The sequence below is a fragment of the Physeter macrocephalus genome, chromosome 2 (genome assembly GCF_002837175.3).
Source record: "Physeter macrocephalus isolate SW-GA chromosome 2, ASM283717v5, whole genome shotgun sequence".
NCBI classification, from domain to species: domain Eukaryota; kingdom Metazoa; phylum Chordata; class Mammalia; order Artiodactyla; family Physeteridae; genus Physeter; species Physeter macrocephalus.
In genome coordinates, this window is record NC_041215.1 from 97,166,644 (window position 1) to 97,186,970 (window position 20,327).

The 20,327-nt window shown below is 35.7% G+C and overlaps 1 long non-coding RNA gene across 2 annotated transcripts in view; it reads left to right on the forward strand.

The window, feature by feature from the left end:
• Positions 1 to 20,327, forward strand: part of LOC129391413 (uncharacterized) — a 199,933-nt gene that overhangs the window by 22,096 nt on the left and 157,510 nt on the right. For both annotated transcript variants that reach the window (XR_008615482.1, XR_008615483.1), the window contains exon 2: positions 17,905 to 17,955. This is a non-coding gene — a long non-coding RNA (uncharacterized lncRNA). The remainder of the gene's footprint in view (positions 1 to 17,904; positions 17,956 to 20,327) is intronic.

Below are 20,327 nucleotides of genomic sequence, written 5' to 3' on the forward strand. Positions count from 1 at the left end.
CAGGCTGCAGGTTCATAGTTCCCATTGTTTTTGTTGTCTGCCCCCAGTGGGTAAGGTTGGTTCAGTGGGTTGTGTAGGCTTCTTGGTGGAGGGGACTAGTGCCTGTGTTCTGGTGGATGAGGCTGGATCTTGTCTTTCTGGTTGGCAGGTCCACATCTGGTGGTGTGTTTTGGGGTGTCTGTGACCTTATTATGATTTAGGCAGTTTCTCTGTTAATGGATTGGGTTGTGTTCTGTCTTGCTAGTTGTTTGGTGTAGGGTGACCAGCTCTGTAACTTGCTGGTCCTTGAGTGGAGCTGGGTCTTGGTGTTGAGATGGAGATCTCTGGGAAATTTTCGCCATTTGATATTATGTAGAGCTGGGAGGTCTCTGCTGGACCATGTCCTGACCTTGGCTCTCCCACCTCAGAGGCACAGCCCTGATGCCTGGCTGTAGCACCTAGAGCCTGTCATCCACACGGCTCAGAATAAAAGGGAAAAAAAAGAAAGAAAGAAGAAAAAGATAAAATAAAATAAAAGTTATTAAAATAAAAAAACAAAAAATAATTATTAAAAAAATCATTTCAGTTATTAAAAAAAAGAAAGGAAGAAAGAAGAGAATAACCAAACCAAAAAACAAATTCACCAATGATAACAAGCGCTGAAAAGTATACTAAAAAACCCCAAGCAAACAAACAAAAAAACGGACAGACATAACCCTAGGAAAAATGGTAAAAGCAAAGCTATACAGACAAAATCACACACAGAAGCATACGTATACACACTCACAAAAAGAGAAAAAGGGGCAAATATATATATATGTCATTGCTCCCAAAGTCCACCTCCTTAATTTGGGATGATTCGTTGTCTATTCAGGTATTCCACGGATGCAGGGTACATCAAGTTGAGTGTGGAGATTTAATCCACTGCTTCTGAGGCTGCTGGGAGAGATTTCCCTTTCTCTTCTTTGTTCGCACGGCTCCTGGGATTCAGCTTCGTATTTGGCCCTGCCTCTGCGTGTAGGTCGCCTGAGGGCGTCTGTTCTTCGCTCAGCCAGGATGGGGTTAAAGGAGCAGCTGCTTCGGGGGCTCTGGCTCACTCAGGCAGGGGGGAGGGAGGGTTACGGAGTGCGGGGTGAGCCTGCGGCGGCAGAGGACAGTGTGACGTTGCAACAGCCTGAGCCGCGCCATGTGTTCTCCCAGGGAAGTTGTCCCTGGATCACGGGACACTGGCAGTAGTGGACTGCACAGGCTCCCAGGAGGGAAGGTGTGGATAGTGACCTGTGCTTGCACACAGGCTTCTTGGTGGCTGCAGTAGCAGCCTTAGCATCTCATGCCCGTCTCTGCGGTCCGCACTGATAGCCGCGGCTTGCACCCATGTCTGGAGCTCCTCTAAGTTGCACTCTTAATCCCCTTTTCTCGTGCACCAGGAAACAAAGAGGCAAGAAAAAGTCTCTTGTCTCTTTGGCAGTTCCATACCTTTTCCTGGACTCCCTCCCAGCTAACCGTGGCGCACTAGCCCCTTTCAGGCTGTGTTCACACAGCCAACCCCAGTCCTCTCCCTGAGATCTGACCAAAGCCGGAGCCTCAGCTCCCAGCCCCCACCCATCCCGGCGTGTGAGCAGGCAAGCCTCTTGGGCTGGTGAGTGCTGGTCGGCACCGATCCTCCATGCAGGAATCTCTCCGCTTGCCCTACGCACCCCGTGGGTGCGCTCTCCTCTGTGGCTCCGAAGCTTCCCCCCTCCACCACCTGCAGTCTCTGCCCGTGAAGGGGCTTTCTAGTGTGTGGAAACCTTTCCTCCTTCACAGCTTCCTCCCACTGGTGCAGGTCCTGTCCCTATGCTTTTGTCTCTGTTTTTTGGTTTTACTTTTGCCCTACCGAGGTACGTGGGGAGTTTCTTGCCTTTTGGGAGGTCTGAGGTCTTCTGCCAGTGTTCAGTAGGTGTTCTATAGGAGTTGTTCCACATATAGGTGTATTGGTGATGTATTTGTGGGGAGGAAGGTGATCTCCGCGTCTTACTCTATCGTCATCTTGAAGCTCCTCTCCAAAACATAACTTTTAAGTAGAGTTTTGAAAGATGATTAAAAGTTAGCTGGTGAGGAGTGGAGCCATGGTGATTTGACCCTCTAGGAAAACAGAGTAACTCATGCCAAGACATGGAAGCTACAGGAAATACAAATGTTCATGGAATTCCAGATATTGGCAATTTTGGGCTACAAAGTACATATTTTTCTTACATTTTGATATTTCTGAAAAATGACATATTTCTTACAATTAATGAGCACATTAAATGCAGTCATTCCTTTATTTTTTCTTAATATCCTGTTATTAAGAGATTATAACAGAGAATTTAAAATATAAATGCAATGTGATTTTATAAATTTGGTTTATAGGATGCTAAGAAAATAGTGAGAAGGGAGCCTGAAGAACAAAGCAAGTGTCAAATTCACTACAGGCTGTAACCTTGAAAATGAGTTTGTAAGCCATAATGAAAGTCACAGGAAGTTTTTGAAGCCCTTTAAGAAGGTATTTGCATTATCTGATTTTAGTTTTAGAAAGATCACATTGATTGTATGGGAGAGGAGTGATACTACAGGCAAAGAAAACAGGAGTTTTCCACAATTGAATTGGCAAGTGTTGAAGGCCAGAATGAAGGAAGTAATGTCAACTGATTGATCATATATGTAGAAATGGCCAATTTTGCTAAATGATTCCAATTTGGTAAATGATTTTATGTAGTGGGAAGGTAAGAGAGGGGACAGTTTTTAGGGTAACTCCCTGATTTTGGCAATTAGGAGAATATTAGAATTTTTTCCTGAGTAAAGAAATGAGGAGCAGCAGTCTTTTTTTGGGAGGTGAATGAGGGGGAATCAATGAGCAATGATATGTGTACATCATATTTAGTTTTTGAGATGTATGGAAATATATAAGTATAAATATCCATCATCATTCGAATATAACAATCTGAAGCCCAGGAATGGGTTTTCAGATGGAGACACAAATTCAGTAGTTATTCAGTAATAACTGAAATCTTAGGCAAAGATGAGACAGTATGGAAGAAGACCATGGGCCTTTCAGTTTGTTTATTTTGATTGCTCTTAGTTCAGCTTTCTTTCTTGCTTTGGAATACTCTTCAATTTGTGTATTATCATGAGATGTCCTGCTTCTCACAGTGGTAGTGAAAATAAGACTAACTTTCATTTTTCTGCCCCTGATGACCAAAGGTTTGGGCATGTGACATGGGTTCAGCCAAATAGCTGCTCCCACAAAAAACTTTGAATATGGAATTTGAGACATGAGTGGTTAGGGTTCATTTATAGCAAATGAAGGGGTTTTCAGTGAATGCAGCACCAAGGCCCAATAAGAGCCTTCTATAGTTGTAGGGACAGAGTCCTAGCCAAACTGTTTGTATTAAGCATGGTTAGTAATGTTTCCTGACCAGCTTTTGCTTTTTTACCTGTTTTCAAAGCCTGGTCTATTAAGTTTGCCATCAGTTCTTGAGTTCCTAACTATTTTCCAATAACAACTTTTGCTGCCTAGTCTGGCTAGAGTTGACTGTCCTTCTTATGATTGTTTGATACAGAAGAGATATAGAATGAGAAAATAAATGGGAGGAGAAATAGGAACATTTGACAGTTACTGTCAGTTTGAGCCTTTTATATTTCACAGTAAGAATTCTTCACTTTTAACCTAAAAGTTTTGTATTGCCATACTCCCTTTAAACAATACAGTCTCAGAGGTAAAGGAAAAAACACTGATACTTTTGGAATTTTTCAGGCTCATTTGATGAAAAAGTGTGGCTCACAATGCTGATTTTGTTGTCTGAGAATGAATGAATCTCTTTTTTAAGTTTGCTTATAGTAAGAAAATAAGAAAATTTGAGCAAGAAATTCTAATAGTTTAAATGGTGAAATGAATATCATTAGGCTATAGAGGTCTGTGAAGTCAAGAATTTTGTCGAGGAAAGGAACAGGCTATGAATTTCTCAATATTTTCCTACTTTAAGTTCAAAATAATTCACCTTTATTTGAATTAAAATATATTAGCACAAAGGAAGCTTAACATGAAGAAAAATTCTTAAGAATTATAAAGTATTATTGAATTACAAACTTAAATAAGCTAAAAATGAAGTACAGAGAACATAAAAGGCAGGTGACCTGGAAGGTAATAATACTTAGGGGAAATATTCCATCATTTGTAGGTGCCCTTCAATACTCATTCTTATGTTTTTGCCATGAGCAATAATCGAGAGACTCTATTTTTTGTTTTTTCTGTCAAAACAAGACTGATTCCTATTACTTTACAGTTTCATTACTTGAACTATTGCAGATAAGTAATTCTTTTAATTATAGCATAAAATGTTCTAGTTACAATAGTTCAGGGAATACATTAATCACTCATTTACATATACATATTTAAATATATCATGCACTACACAGAATTCTTAAAAGAAAAAAGTTTTTTTTGACATTTGTTAACTGAGTTATTTTAAATAAGGGAATTTTAATAGCAATAGCTACCTATATCAAGCATCAAAACATATTGGTTTTAACAAGTAATACAAGTATATCTAGGACTAAGGTTAATTACTGATCTTACTATCTTAGAAATTTGAGTAGATTTTAAGGAGAAAAAAATTATTTTATAAATAAAGCCATGTATTTTCAGAATCTATTTAAAATGTCGGCTTATAGTATATATTGACATAGAGAACTAAATACTCAGATTTCACAGTATTTCTCTTCCTACTAGATTATGCTTCATACGAGACTCTTGATTCCATCCAGTAAAATTTAAATGTAATATAAGAACTGTATAAGTAATTTTAATTTAAACAATGAAGCAAATGAAATTAACTACTGTGTATGTGAATGTATACTTACGTGCATTTTTGTTGCTTTTTATTTTGTTTTGTTGTTCCTCTAAATTTTCAGATTCACAGATATTATCAAGTGCTCCCTTATCTATATCATTTTTTTAATATCTTTATTGGAGTATAATTGCTTTACAATGTTGTGTTAGTTTCTGCTGTAAAACAAAATGAATCAGCTATATGTATACATATATCCCCATATCCCGTCCATCTTGAGTCTCCCTCCCACCTTCCCTATCCCACCCCTCTATTTCATTTTTATGTATAAATCGTTTGACTGCAACTCTATAAGTGCGTTTTATTTGTTTTCTAAATTTTTAAAAAATTCTTGCTGGACCAAAAATATTACCAAGCTTTGTCACAAGGTTTTTACTTTCCATTTTAATACAGAAGCTACAAAAGTCCTAAAGAAAAGAGGCTCATATTTTGTGGGGTAGTTGGAAGAAAGGGAGTTTTATAAATAACCTCAAAACAGCTACAGAGAAAAAAGGTATAAAATAATATAGTCCTAAGAAGTTTGATTTAAATATCTAATCTTAATAATAGCTACTTTTGTGAAAATCAGAATATTGAAATACATAAATATGGATTTCCATTATTGACTGGCATAATATATTGTTGTTATTATCATTTTTATTTTATCAGCTAACTAATCTTGACTGAGTATTTTGTATATCTCAATCACTATTCTAAACACTCAACCAGTATTACTTCATAATAAATCATAATAAATCCATGAGATGTTTATTATCTCACTTTTCATATGAAGAAGTTAAAGCATAGAGAGATGAAGACATTATCTTAAATCACTTACCTATTGATTATCAGCACTGGGATTTGAACCTAAGCACTGATTCCAGGGGAACTTCTCTGTGAAGTTTAATATGTTGGGGAAAAATAATTATAGTACTTCTACTCACTTTTATCAATAAGGCATATTAGTAGATGAGGCTGGCTGATTAAAAAGAAAAGTTTATTGAAAAGGTATTGTAGGGTATCACAATAATTAGGAACATGGAGGAAAGAGTGCTTCAGGGTAAGTGCTGACAAACATCCAAAACCACTGCAGAAGTGGCAGTGAGGACAGCACACAAATTTATTTGCTGCCACTAGTGGCTAGATGCTCATGTTTACAGCCCAGAGATTGACTTAGTCACACTGCCATTAATGCCAGCACCAATGCCTTCTGTGCATTTGGGAGCGGAGCTTGTGACCATCGATGAAATCAAAAGCCAGATATTTCTGCTCCTCTTCTTGCCACCAGATGGATACCTAACACAAAACCGGCTTCTTCATTCACTGACTTTCAAATCATTTGCTTAAATGGTTTATATTAGCTGTGTGATGACCAGGACTTTCTGTTTCTCCTTAATGGAGGCAGAATTTATGAATCTTGCTATTCCCCCAAAGGTTAGAAGGATATTCATAAGGTATTAGACAGTCATAAAGGTTGAACAATTCAACAGTCAAATTCAAGAACTCAGTATTGTTTTGTTTTGGGATAATTCTGCAACTGTTTAAATCCTGTTTCTACTCTTGGATGTCCAAGTTTACAATTACTGCAGTTTCTCCACTGACTGCTTTGATCTATTTTCTACAGACATATTTAGTACTGTGCTTAATAGATAATAAAATAAAAGATTATGTAATAGAATCTCCATACTAGTGATTGTGAATCGTGATGGTGTTAATACAGCACACTGATATCTAGGAACTAAATTATTACAAGACAAGTAATTAGAAATAGTAAATGACATTATTTGAGTACATCCAAATAACCATGGACAAAGAGGTCATGAAAAAGGCTCTTTTTCATAAAATTCTAGATATACTGTGTAATTTTTCTGGCCAGAGTACACCCAGAAATAGATCCATTTATTAGAAAGATTAATAAAAGAAGCCAAGATAATTTAATTGTTCATTTCTTTATTTATTGTTATATTTAGGCAAGTTCCAATTCATGATTTGACCTGCACCAGAAATTTGATATTCAGCATGGTGATGAAGTAGGTTTTTATGGAGGTGAAGTACGCAGAGCACATATATTTTCCATCCTCTAATTTAAATAAGTTTTATATTATTCATAGATATTTGATCAATGGGGATTCCTGTAGGCAGTCATAGGAAGTAGATTTTCTTCAGAATAGAGTAGTCCTAAAGCTAACTGTATTTTATAAAATGAGTTGCGTTTAGTGCGTGAACTTTTTAGGTCATAGCCTAGGTTAGGCAAGCAATAGACACTCAGGATTTGCTCCTACCAGTTTTCAAAAAGTTTCCTTTAAACTTTATTAAGAACTAATTAGAATGACAAAGTATTGATTGCAGGAGGAATTCCATGCTCATTTAGGGCTTTTTAAACATGCTACAGTTAAGGAAACTGAAAACAGAAGTTAAATGCCTTGGCTGAGTTATTCAAGACCTACAATGGAGAAGAAAGCCAAGCCAAGTCTCTTGGCTCACAGAATAGCTCCTTAATATACCATGGTGCCTGTCTCAGTGCCCAGTAGGGGTGATAGGCAAAACAATGTTCACACCTGTGATTCATTTCTCTATGTGTATTGTGCCTCAGTCTTAAAATATGGTATCCTAAGGATCTGTCTATACAGATAAAGAACACTGAAGCACTGAAGGAACTCACTTGCTCTGGGTTATCTACGTCTTTAAGAAAATACAGGAAAATCATAGTAACTTAGCCCATTGCTTCCAATTTTAGCTTCATGTTATCTCTTGAAACATGGCTGATTGCTGTTAACTCAGTTATCCCCTATAGACAATTCTCGTCTTAGAATGAACTATTAGACTGAAGAATTATATAAAATGGGGTTTTTTCCTATGTGTTTTGTGTAAAGAGCAAAGTAGAGATGACTATAAATAGATCTTCATTGATGATTCATATGTGAAATAAATACTCCTAATTATGATTGGTGACTCTTGTCAACCATTCCATATATCATGAACAAAATGTTTGTCCTAAGGAGGCTGTTTTTCCACCACATCTTTTGTAATAAACATGGAGCTAGTTCTGTTAAAGTACCTTTAGGGAAGACAGTTCAGTGGTTGCAGAGTGATGCCCTGTAAGAAAACCCAGCGACCATTTGCTTCTCTCTTTATTCCAGAGCAAACAGTGGCCAAGGCTGCTGGATTCCAGAGTTCTGAACAGACTTTTTGCCTTCTATGGCCTGCTGATCTTCACAGAGGGTTCCAATGTTTTGGATCAAGCCAAGATAGGCCTGTCAGAAAAATATTGGTTGGAATAGTTTTTAATAAGAAGACAGAATAAATGTGGTTATTTGGACTCATTTTAATAGCACTTAAGTCATTTTACTACTGCTGCCTTGAGGGCTGATGTCTGAATGTCAGGACACCAAACAACCCCAGAAAATAAGTTTTACATTTCCAATGCTGCATAATAAGCCTGGAGACACTCCAAGCCTCATTAATGAAAACCTAATGGTAAAACAGTAACACGGAAGAAATGCCAGTGAAGCACAAATTTGTTAAGACTAAATTATTTCTCACCCCAGCAGGCCTGTTGCATTTGACATTTTATGAAATCAGCCAAAGTATAACTAAAAACAGCTCCTGGAGGGGAGTTTGACGTCAGACTGTTGGGAGTCTCCAGGGACAGCTGACACTACTGAAAAGGCCTGAAACTGTGAATTAGGGTAGCAGTTCTTATGATCAGTCTTTGTGATGAACTTCTTGTTCTCCATAAGTGTATTTCATGCTCATGAGGCACAGGCTTATCCCTATAGCAGGAGAAAGTGGCAGCAAGCAGGCAGAGGAAAAAAGATCATCAGGCATTCTAGAATACCATCTTTTCATATATCTCTTAGTGCCGTATGTTTGCTTTTGCTTTGGCTAAGCACAACAATCTGCTTGGAAAAAAACTGGAAAAAACAACGGTACATTTGCCAATATTATGTTTTACTTTGACAAGCTCTGAGCTTTCTGAGGGAAATCCTTTATAAATGGGATCAGGTCATTCATTTATGTTGTGTAGAAATATAATCTAAAGATACAACCTCCACAGCAAATATGCTTTCCTAAGGGTAGGCATTTGGAGGACTTAGGGTGAAGCGTTCTTTAAGATTAACTAATCAAGTAAGGTGTTCTTAGCATTCTGAAATGCCATTGTTGCAAATATTGGGTATGTTGATTAAATTTACACTTTATGGATACACACTAGAAAGTACAACCTTTAATTTAGGGATGGACAAACTCCACAGAGCAAAATCCAGACCTCTGGCTAAGTTTTTATATTTTCCGTGTGATTGCACTAAAGGAGTCCTGCTTGCTTTTTGGCATAAACAATTTTAGAATATTTCCAAGTCTTGTTTAGAATGAGAGCCAAGCTACAAATTCTTAGCTATACTTTAGACAACTCAAAAATTCAGATGGATGTTGTCTAATTGGTTCTTATATACTATGTACATATCTTTCCCAGAATTTCAAACTTAAAGTATGCGAATTTAATTAGTATATGCTGATAAATTTAGATGCGGGGTCCCTAGCCCCTGGGCTGAGGACTGGTACCAGTCTGCGGCCTGTTAGGAACCGGGCCACACAGTAGGCGGTGAGTGGCAGGCAAGTGAGCGAAGCTTCATCTGCCACTCCCCATTGCTCCCCATTGTGCACATTACCACATAAACCATGGCCCACATTACTGCCTGAACCATCCCCCCTCCCCACACTGCCCCCCAGCGCCCCCAGTCCGTGGAAAAATTGTCTTCCATGAAACCGGTCCCTGGTGCCAAAAATGTTGGGGACTGCTGATTTAGATAGAATCCCTCAAAAACACTAGTTTCCTAAATTTTGGATAGTTAAGATCATATATTCAACAAATTTATCCACACATATAATTTTATATTATTTCTCAATATAGTAACTCATCTTAACAGAATCACTTTGTGATTTTTTTCAATAGACCGAGTTATAATTCAGTTATTCTGTAACAAAATGGAGTTAACAATCCAGCATTAATTGTGTAATGTGGTCATTTTTATGTATCTAAGGAGAATTAACTTGAAGAATTAATGTTGGCTCCTTGCTTGTGTTCTGTTCTTAGTCCATGATTATAATTATTATTTTATATCTAAAAAGTATTAATATTTTTCTGTTTAATTTCTATGATGTGCAATTAATTATGGTAACTATAGCAAGACTGAAGATTTTTAAGCAGCAGATACAAGAGTTGGCTCACTTATATAGAGATGAAATGTCCATTTCATAAGGCAAGGTGCTCAGTAAGATAGTGTTTTTCACTGAATGAGTACTGGGTTAGTAGAGGACAAGGTTTCTAGTCTCTAGCCTACCCTTAAAAGCCATGTGGCTCTGTATAAGTCAGTTACCCTATTTTATTCTCCTGTGTTTTTTCATCTTTAAAATGAAGTTGTAGGGCTTCTCTGGTGGCGCAGTGGTTGAGAGTCCACCTGCCGATGCAGGGGACACGGGTTCGTGCCCCGGTCTGGGAGGATTCCACATGCCACAGAGCAGCTAGGCCCATGAGCCATGGCCGCTGAGCCTGCGGGTCCGGAGCCTGTGCTCTGCAACGGGAGAGGCCACAGCAGTGAGAGGCCCCCGTACTGCAAAAAAAAAAAAAAAAAAAAAAAAAATGAGGTTGTAATATTAGCTTTTCTTTTTTAAAAAGGCTAAAGAAATCAGAAGCATAGGTATGAAAAAATTTAAAAACTATACAGTACCGTTTATGTGTAACAGGTTATTATTGTGATCACTGGGTAGAATAGAAAAAAAGAATAGATCCTTATCATATACATTTTTTTTTCAGGGTACATAAAATCCCACAAGAATAGCTCTCTTCCTTTTTTTATGGTATTAGGAGAATTGAATGACTATGTTTGCTGACTGTGTAGACCACAAAAGAATGTATCTGAAATGGTTTGTACAGGTTGATAAATTATATCTTAGTTTTTGCTTTATGGATTACGTGTTAGCTTTAGTATCTGTAAATCAGAAAGGAGGAGTATATCAACAGAGAACAGGGGAAAGGCAGTAAAGTTAAACCTTTTCCAATACATGTGCACATGTAGACTTATTAGATACCCTGCTACCCTTCATAAACAGCATAGGTAGAGAAGAATACTCCAAGGAAGATCATAGTTTGAATCAGAAGAGTAAACCTAGGCATAGTCTTTATTCTATAATAAGATTAAAGAGCCTGGTTTATATTAAATCATAGCAGATTCATGAAGATTTAAAAACCCCACTTAAATCTTGCTATCCTCTTGTATGCAGTTTTCAAGTAGTAATACAATGATTTATGAGGTTAGGGTCATTACCCTTCATAGCTTTGTTAAATTACATGAACATTGTTGGGATATAAGTACACAATAATGAGAAATACCTGCAGTCTTCAGCAACTTCACTTTTCTTTCTGTCATTTATTTGTTTTCCCACAACTCCTTAAACACTGCCCCTAAATGTTCTCTGAACCCAATAATGTTAGCAGAGTGTAGGTGTCTCCTTTCTCTGCTAGGAAACTGATGGGTTAATTTGTACACAGGCAACTGTTCCATCTACTCATTAGTAGGCCTACTAAAAACACCACAGAACAGACGGGTTTATTCAATTTCTTGTAGTGATTTAACCTGTTCTTTTATAGTTGAGTATATATAAATAATTTGGAATAATTCTAGTGAATAATTTCTTAAAATTGATAGAAAAGTATTGTAAACTTTAGCTTATATCCCTTATACTATATGCCTCACTGTCTCACATTTATTTATGGGTCCATGACTTGTCACACATTTATGCTGTTTAAAGCTTTAGTTTGACAATTTTTAGGTGAAAAAGACTATCCTTGGTGGAATGCCAAGTCCAATTCCAATTAGAATACATTCATTATTATTTGGCAAAGTATGCTGGTGTATACCTGCCTATATAGAACAATGCTGGTGATCCAAATTAAATTTGTCCTTTAAATATTTATACATAGGGAACTTGAAAGGAGGGCCTCTAGACTATGATAAAGGTTCAGTGTGTCCCTTAGGATGAGTGAATGGCCAGGACTTATATTAGAGATAAGAAGACATTTGTCAAAATTGATATCACCTGAAAGAAAATATACATACATATATGAAATATACATATGTGTACAAATGGACACATATGCATGTATGTATATATACACACACTCTTAAATTTTGCTTTAATCTTATTTAAAGCCTAGAGAGAATAACCTGGAAAACAACAGGGGTGTCCAGCCAGTTCCCCACCCAAAGAGTTGTCTTGTTAGGAAAGACTACTCAGCCCTACTCTTCAGAGATGTTAGGTACTGACCCTAGGCAAGACCCTACATAGTAATTCAGTTAGTATTGGTAAATCTTTGGTACCATTGGGCATAGGGTACAGTTACTAACTTATGGATTTTAATTTAAATGGTCTCAGCTGTAGGGCAGCCCATCCTTCCTGGGTTCTTCCTCCATATTCCCTTCTTGGCATGTCAGATTAAGCATTACTAAAAACCATGCGCTTCAAGTCTATTCAGTGGGATTCACTGGTAGAACAGGAAATTTTAGCCCTGCTTCACTTTCCTCAAGATCAAATTCATGTGGTCCATATAATGAAAAAGGATTGGCTGTTTTTCCTGTGTTCTTCTCTGAAAGAGAAGATTGGTTGGTTTTAAAATATAAATCATTTCAGAGAAGATGAGCTGGATCCTTTCTGAAACTCCATTCCTGGAATGACTAAGAGACACCAAACACACAAACTTCACTCATTTGAAATAGGTCCTATGCTTTAGATTCCCTTTTTTCAAATTAGCAGATTAATCCTATAGAAATATAGATTCGAAAAATTTTTCTGAGACTGGAAATAACTCACTTCATTAAAGCAATGTATGCTTGAAAAGAGAATAAAATGTAGGACAAAATTTCTGAGAATAAGAATAATAAAAATAGATATGCATTAACACTTAATAAGTCAGGGACCGTGCAAATCATGTTACAAGCTGTTAATCCACAAACTGGTAAACTGGTACTATTATCTTTACTGCATATATGAAGGAACAAAGGCAGTTCCTTCCCTCATATATTAACATAATACAGCTAATAAATAGTAGAGCCAAAAGTTGGCCAGCGTATTACATTGCCTAATTCCCACAGAGATCTCTGCTATCAAAGATCTATGACATAGGAATGAAATTGTGAGACACTAGAATTGTGTGACAGGGAGTGGAGGAAACAAATATTTATTTACACTTACAGTGAACCCAGCATTTTATAGGTACTTATCTTCAACTATGAAGTAAGTATTGTTATTTATATCTGCCATGTGAAGATACTGATGTTCAAACAAGTTTTAAAGTGTCCAAATCACATACTTTCCCATTGACAACAGAGGGCTTCATACTCATGTATCTGACTTCAAGACCCTGCTACTGTTAATGACACCACTCTGTGACTTCATGATCCTGTGATATATGAAAGGCACCATGTGTATAGTGTTTTTCTGATTTCATACTAAACATATATTTTTTTAGAACTCACCATTAATTTATTATAAATATATTTGTCATACTAAACTTCTTTTAGAATCACAATGACCGTCTGCTTCTAAATTGGGCTTTTGATATAGGATTATTACACTGCTTGGTAGAGAGGTTTTCCCAGAATTCTGAGTAGATATAAGAGGAAGTAGTTTCTAAAACTACAGTTTCTAAAACTGCACCCTCCTTTTTATGTCACAAGCACCTCTCTTCCGTGGCTTACAAGGCTGGATCAAAATATGTGTAGTTTAGAATTTAAAGTAAATTGTCATGAAGATCAAAGCTTCAACTAAAAGCTTGTATTATATCAACTAAAGTGTAGAATAATTGGGGCATCTCCTAGGCATCCCTGTTATTTAGTCTCCCTCCCCCTGCTTGTCTACCTTGAAAGTCATATGGTGTAGTAACTAGAATTGTCCTGTCAAAGAGCTTGTCAATATAAAGATGGCTTTTTTTGGTAAATACTCTATCTTGTGGCTTTATTTATAATCAAAAGAAACATCTTAACCTGTCAAATAAAACTTAAAAGGCTATCTCTGACAATATGTTATCTATTAATAATCTGAGGTAAAATGATGGCAATAAATAATCAATCTAGGAATGAAACAGAGCAGAACTGTAATGAAAATGGTGAGAATTCACTCTATTTGAAGAATTTGGCTAAAAAAGAATAATAATAAACAACCATTTAATCCAAAATATCAGTGGGTGACTTACTGTCACATGCATAATCACTGGAGATGGGGTTTAAGCAGAAGGCTTGAGTGAATGTCTAGACAGCTAATTGATTCATTTTAATGGAAATTTTACTTATTTTAAATGTCATCCTCAACCATCCTGATTTTTGAATTGAATATATATTTTTTCAAATAACACTGCAGATTAGATTTGGGTATTGGTATAAGCAATGTACTGCTTATATTATGTGGTTTTTATTCTTTCACTCAGTCTTCTTAACCTCCATCTTTGAGCAAAAATGTATTAAAATTCCTTCATTCATCTCTACCCTAATTTAGTGATTCTTACCAGATTCATTCTGTTTCTCTCTCTTATTTTTTAAATTAAATAACATTTCTTTTTTTCCCTAAAAGGTGATAGCATTATTAGATTTCATTACTAAACAATATTACTGTACCTTGTTCATTTTGACAAAATAATTATTTATTAGTTTATAGAAATGGTAAAAGTGAAACATAAAATCATTGATTTTTTTCATTAGCAGAATTCTTCCTATTAATAACTACAGTTATACTGTTAAAATTTATTTATTTATTTTTTTAACATCTTTATTGGAGTATAACTGTTTTACAATGGTGTGTTAGTTTCTGCTTTACAACAAAGTGAATCAGTTATACATATACATATGTTCCCATATCTCTTCCCTCTTGCGTCTCCCTCCCTCCCACCCTCCCTATCCCACCCCTCTAGGTGGTCACAAAGCACCGAACTGATCTCCCTGTGCTATGTGGCTGCTTCCCACTAGCTATCTATTTTACATTTTGTAGTGTATATATGACCATGCCACTCCCTCACTTCGTCACAGCTTACCCTTCCCCCCTCCCATATCCTCAAGTCCATGCTCTAATAATGGTCACGTCCCCCCTTTCTTCTAGTTAGGTCTTGATTTCAGTATCCATATCTAAACCTGATTCATCTTTACCTTAGCATACTATTATTACATGTAACCTATAGTGAGTCTCAGCATTTTTCAGATGAGTTAAGTATCATATATTGAAACATTCTGTAAGAAACTAATCTAGAGAATTAAGGTAGGTGATGAACTTAATGATGTGATCTAGGAATACAGAAATTGTACCTTAGAGTAAGAAACTACTCTAAATCAGTGCAAAAGCAGGAATCTATTAAAAAAGGAAAGATATCATGAAATTGAAAACTGTAGGGTTGGCCAAAAAGTTCATTCAGGTTTTTTCCTTAACTTCCTACCAAACACCCAAACGGGGCCTTCCCTGGTGGCGCAGTGGTTGAGAGTCCGCCTGCCAGTGCAGGGGACACGGGTTCGTGCCCCGGTCCGGGAAGATCCCACATGCCGCGGAGCGGCTGGGCCCATGAGCCATGGCCGCTGGGCCTGCGCGTCCAGAGCCTGTGCTCCGGAACGGGAGAGACCGCGACAGTGAGAGGCCTGTACACCGCGATGAAGAGTGGCCCCTGCTCGCTGCAACTGGAGAAAGCCCACGCATGGAAATAAAGACCCAACGCAGCCAAAAATAAATAAATAAATAATTAATTTTTAAAAAAAAACAACAACGAAAACCCAAACGAACTTTTTGGCCAACCCAATATGAATGCTAGATTTATAATTTGATTAATTTTTATTTTCGTAGATGTATTTAATCTGTATGTGATCTAACCTCTAATCAAATGATAAAGGTTGTGATTTTATAAACAGCATAATTCAAATAAAAGTATCTTGAAATTCCATGTATACACTAACCAGAATTTTAAAAAGATGTTGCAATATTTAAACAAATGAGAGTATAACTCAAGAATAACTCTACCTCAAACTTGCATCGGCAGCTTTATGTCTTCTTCTCTTGATAACTACACTTTCTCACAGATTAGTTCTCATTTACTGTCTTCATTTTTATTGTTTCCCTTATTCTATTAAAAAAACACATTCATGTTTTTCATTATTACAAGAATTGTTCTATGTGGACAATTTTGAAAATTACTTAGCAGAGTATAAAGAAAAATTATCAACCTAATGATCATTTATCATACTGTCTGGTGATAAACACTCTAGGATATATGACAGATTTTATCACATACAGAAATCTAACTTACTTCTGGATATCTTCCATTTGATACTTGGCAGATTCTTCAAATACAATATTCAGTGCTAAACTTATTATTAGATCAGTCAAAATTAGAAAGGTATTGTAATACATTGGTGAGGAGATAGTGATTCAAACCAGAGTGGTAGAAAGGAGGTAAAGAGAAAAGATGAAATTCTGGATATACTGTAAATGTAGAACCTATAGAAATTGATGGTCAATTGGATATGGATTGGTAGAAAAAGGAAAGGAAAAGGGTAACTCTAGTATTTTTAGCCTTAGCAACTGAAGGGTATTGTTTCTATTTATTTTCATTTCGGAAGGATCAGCTTTGAATAAAGTCGTATCAAGTTTTTAATTTTGGACATATTTAGTTTGAGAATGCTTATCAGACACCAAAGTAAGGATACTGAGAATACAGTTAAAAATACAGGGGAGACACCTGGATGAAAGGCATGACTTTGAGAGATTTCAATACATAGTTGAATAAATAAAGCCATGAGAAAGTAAAAGAAATGATATGAATAAAATAGAGTAGACCAAAATGTATAGGGTCTAGGGAAGGCACTGGCAAACCACAGGCCATTAGCAAAATCCAACATCTATTTTTATAAATAGTTTTATTGGAATACGGACGTGCCAATTTGTTTCCATATTGCTTGTAGCTGATTTCACACTACAATTCCCGAGTGGAATAGTTGCAAAAAAGATTTTATTACCCACCATACCTAAACCATTTATTATCTAGCCCTTTACAGAAGAAGTTTACTGACCCCTGGTATAGAGGAAAGTAGTTAGCAGAGACTAAAAGCTGTATTGCTTTTCACTGCAGTTTTCCGAGGAGAGCCCTGGCGTATACCCATTGTCATAGCATCCAGAAAATTAAGTAACAGACTTTTTCGATTGACAGGTCTTTGGGCAATATATTGTATAATCACCCAAACTGAGATTAAAATAGAAACATTGTATCTAGAGCACAATAGCTAATACCATGTCATTACATTTTATTTTGGCTAAATGGCCCCAAAGTGTGAAACCATGTGCAATAATTATTTTAGTAGCCTCCAAATTAACTTATTATCTTATTAAATTTAGTCAGATGCTGACAGTGTCTATGTGTGGTATATTATAATGGAAAAGAGGGAAATGGCACCACAAAATAAGTTACACAATGAGGAAAAGCAATAAACCTAATATTTTTCTACCCTGGAAAGCTCTTATCATTTTAATATTGAAAGTTAGCAATAGAGAATAAAATCAAAGAGATTGTGAACCCATTAGTTGGGCTTCAGTTATTCTATTTCAACTTAGAATGACTTAAACAATATGAACTTAGCACCCATTTTAATAGAATTCAAGATCGAGGCTTTCTATTTCAAATTGTCCTGGTTGTCTTACATATGACAAATACAGAATGAAGTGTGTTATTTGGATTTTCTTTATAAATTTTGCTCCAGATTACTACCCTAGACAATGATTTTCACTTTCAATGTGAGTATATGTGTATTGATTACTATTATATTTTAAGACAGAAATGTGACATAAGCTAAGTAAAAATGGGAAGTTTTAAAATATTGTTTCATGCCTTTTGATTTTTTACAAAACTTTTATTCTTTAAATTTTTGATGTTGTTTGGAATGAAAAATATATTAAGATGGTCATGTGACTATAATAGTCTAACTCTTCTTAGTTCAGGTTGCTATAACAGAATGCCATAGACTGGGTGGCTTAAACAACAAACATTTATTTCTCACAGTTCTAGAGGCTGGGAAGTCCAAAATCAAGACGGCAGCAGATCTGGTGTCTGGTGAGTATTCCCTTACTGCTTCACAGACTTCAGTCTACTCGCTGTATCCTCACGTGGGAGGATCATCTTTCTTCTATTCCTTCTTATAATGGCACTAATCCCATTCATAAGGGCTCCACCCTCATGACCTAATCACCTCCTAAAGGTCCCATCTCCAGGTACCGTCACATTGGGGATTTAGGCTTCAACACATACGTTTTTTGGGGGACAGAAACATTCAGTCCATAGCAAGATCTAAAGATAAAATGATCAATATGTTTTTTAGAAAATCATGAGTATTTGCAAAGTGTCATGAACTAAATAATATAAAATCTCAGTCTATCAAAGGCAGTCAAATCTATAGCAAACGAATTGACTGTCAGCTATGATTTTCCAAAAGATATTTATAAAGCAATTCATAATATGAACTAGTTTATTTATTTATTTATTTATATTGAAGTATATTTGATTCACAATATTAAATTAGTTTCAGGTGTAAAGCAGAGTAATTCAGTATTTTTGCAGGTTATACTTTTAAGTTATTACAAGGTAATGGCTATAATTCCCTGTGCTATACAATATATCCTTGTTGCTTATCTATTTTATACATAGTAGTTTGTATCTGTTAATCCCATACCCCTTATTTGTCTCTCCCCCCTTCCCTCTCCCTTTTTATAATCACAAGTTTGTATCTATGAGTCTTTTTCTGTTTTTCATTTACATTCATTTGTATTATTTTTTAGATTTCACATACAAGTGATTAACAGTATTTGTCTTTTTCTGAGTTATTTCATTAATGAACTAGTTTAGACATTAGTAAAATGTTAGATTTTAATTATTGCATTAAATACTGTATTATTCAAGATGAATAGTAAGAGTTCTGTAAGTCAAACGAGTCAGATGAATGCTGTGGCATCATTTTATACAGTATTGCCTGATGAAGCCTGTGGTGTAGGAGCTCTACAGGAGAGCTAGAGGATAAGCTGTTTAATTTTATGAAATCCTGAGTTTATATTAAATTCTTAAATTACTTGGCAAGATGCAGAAACAAAAAAATGACAGTGTTGGTCTGAAAGTACAACTAAGTGTGGAGGGATCGTAGAAAACAATGAGTATGGAAACAAGGAGAGTGATCTTTCATGGATCACTTTCTTGATAAGATACAGTAATTTTAAAGTAATTAAATATTATAAAATAAAAATTCTCACAGAACAATTACTTTTTCCTATGTTGTAAAATTTTCCATATAATTCAGATTTCAATTTCAAGAAAATACAACAAAGTTTTGAAAACATTAAGGTTAAATTAAAATTTATATACAACAGCAGTATGACAGCATTATAGTTTTGTACATTTCTATTATATTTGTTGACATTCATAATAAATCTAAGCATATGTATGATTGCAATTTTTTTCTAGAGCTGTATTCACTCTCCAATTTTTATGTTCTGTTTTCTATCTTGTTGCATAAATTTAGTCTCCATTTTGGCAATGGGTATTCCTTCAAAACAACAAGGTTAATTGAAAATGGATATCAGAGTTAGTAAAGAATCCAGTAATAAATTAAATATATAAAAATTTGCTCTCATATGTAACATAAATAATCATATAAAACACACAATAGAAAAAATATATTTAAAGTAAACTTTCACTGTTTGCAGATGACATGATACTATACATAGAGAATCCTAAAGACTCTACCAGAAAACTACTAGAGCTAATCAATGAAATTGGTAAAGTAGCAGGATACAAAACTAATGCACAGAAATCTCTTGCATTCCTATACACTAATGATGAAAAATCTGAAAGAGAAATTAAGGAAACACTCCCATTTACCATTGCAACAAAAAGAATAAAATACCTTGGCATTTTTCACATAATTAGAAAAAAAAATTTCACAATTTGTATGGAGACACAAAAGACCCCGAATAACCAAAGCAATATTGAGAAAGAAAAACGGAGCTGAAGAAATCAGGCTCCCAGACTTCAGACTATACTACAAAGCTACCTTAATCAAGATAGTTTGGTACTGGCACAAAAACAGAAATATAGACCAATGTAACAGGATAGAAAGCCCAGAGATAAACCCATGCACATATGGTTACCTCATTGTTGATAAATGAGGCAAGAATATACAATGGAGAAAGGACAGACCCTTTAATAAGTGGTGCTAGGAAAACTGGAGAGCTACATGTAAAAGAATGAAATTAGAACACTCCCTAACACAATACACAAAAATAAACTCAAAATGGATTAAAGACCTAAATGTAAGGCCAGACACTATAAAACTCTTAGAGGAAAACATAGGCAGAACACTCTAGGACATAAATCACAGCAAGATCCTTTTTGATCTTTGACCCACCTCCTAGAGAAATGGAAATAAAAACAAAAAT